Below are 1474 nucleotides of genomic sequence, written 5' to 3' on the forward strand. Positions count from 1 at the left end.
TACTCTGCTCTCAGAAATCACTCCTGGCAAGCTGGGGAACCACATGGGCTGTCAGGAATCAAACTGGGTCCATCACATGCAAGGCAAGTACCCTACTGCTATGCTATCTCTCTGCCCTGGAGGTTAACTTTAGATGTTAACAATAGTATGGTTTTCTTCCATGTCACTAGCATAGAAACAATTATAATTAAACTTTTACATATGATTTTTCTCTCAATATAAGCTCTCTCTATAAATTATTTGTAACCATTTTTGTTTTTCTCTATGACCTCCACTTTTTCATATAGTAATGTAGTTCCTTTAACATGAATGTTTTTTGCCATTGTTTTGGGTCATACTTGGCGGTGCTCAGGGATTCCTCCTGGCTCTGCACTCAGAAATTGATCCTGGAAGACCTGGGAGACAATATGAGATGCCAGGAATCAAACCCACATTGGCCACGTGCAAGGTAAGTGCACTACCCACTGTGCTATTATTCCAGTCCTTAACATACATTTTTAAAAAAATTTTTGTTTATTTTGTTTTCAGGGTCAGTATTCAGTGCAGTTCTCTGGCATCTTTTTAGACAGTGTTTCTGGGGACCATGAGGTGCTTGGGAACTAAACTTTTTTTTTTTTTTTTTTTTTTTTTGGTTTTTGAGTCACACCCGGCAGTGCTCAGGAGTTACTCCTGGCTCTATGTTCAGGAATCACCCCTGGCAGGCATGGGGGACCATATGGGATGCTGGGATTTGAACCACCGTCCTTCTGCATGCAAGGCAAATGCCTTACCTCCATGCTATCTCTCCAGTTCTGGGACTAAACTTGAAACTACTTCTTGTAAAGAATGCACTTTGTTCTTTAAATAATCTCTTTGGCCATAATTTTGAAAAAAATTAAGAGAAAATATGAACCTCTTGCCGCTATGTATCTAAAATATTACTGTGAAAGATTTGTAATATAGTTTGGTCACAATAAAAATTGTTTATAAAAATATATGAACCTCAATTTTGCATGTCATCTTTGTGCAGGGGCCAGCTAATATCTATGTTGTTCCAATTTTTATATATATGCTGCCAAAGCGAACACAATATAAAACTCAACTTTAAAAAGATTTTTCAAATAAGAGTCTACTTGTCCTAGGCATATCCCTCAAGATTCAATTCCAGTACTTTCCTGTCTCTTTTTATATAACCTAACGAAAAAGTCTGTATTTATTAATTAATATAACAGCAAATATCCTTCAATTCTTCATTCTTCTTAAACACCATTCTCTTCATTCTCTTATGGCTCATACAAAATTGTATACTTCAAGAAAGAACATTATTTAGGGTATCAGTGTACTGCATTCCTAAAGTGGTTGAACCCTAATGATATTTAGGTCTTTATCTCCATACAGTTTAACTACTTAAATACCACTTATTAGTGTTCTCATCTATAAACTAAGGTTTATTTTATCTTTTGGTTCTTGTGAAGATGAAGTGACATATTATGGA

At 35.8% G+C, this 1474-nt stretch overlaps 1 pseudogene; it reads right to left on the reverse strand.

The window, feature by feature from the left end:
- Positions 1 to 967: 967 nt before the first annotated feature.
- On the reverse strand, positions 968 to 1067 carry LOC126029873 (uncharacterized; annotated as a pseudogene).
- Between the last annotated feature and the right edge of the window lie 407 nt (positions 1068 to 1474).

This window comes from Suncus etruscus, chromosome 1 (genome assembly GCF_024139225.1).
Source record: "Suncus etruscus isolate mSunEtr1 chromosome 1, mSunEtr1.pri.cur, whole genome shotgun sequence".
In the NCBI taxonomy this organism is placed as follows: domain Eukaryota; kingdom Metazoa; phylum Chordata; class Mammalia; order Eulipotyphla; family Soricidae; genus Suncus; species Suncus etruscus.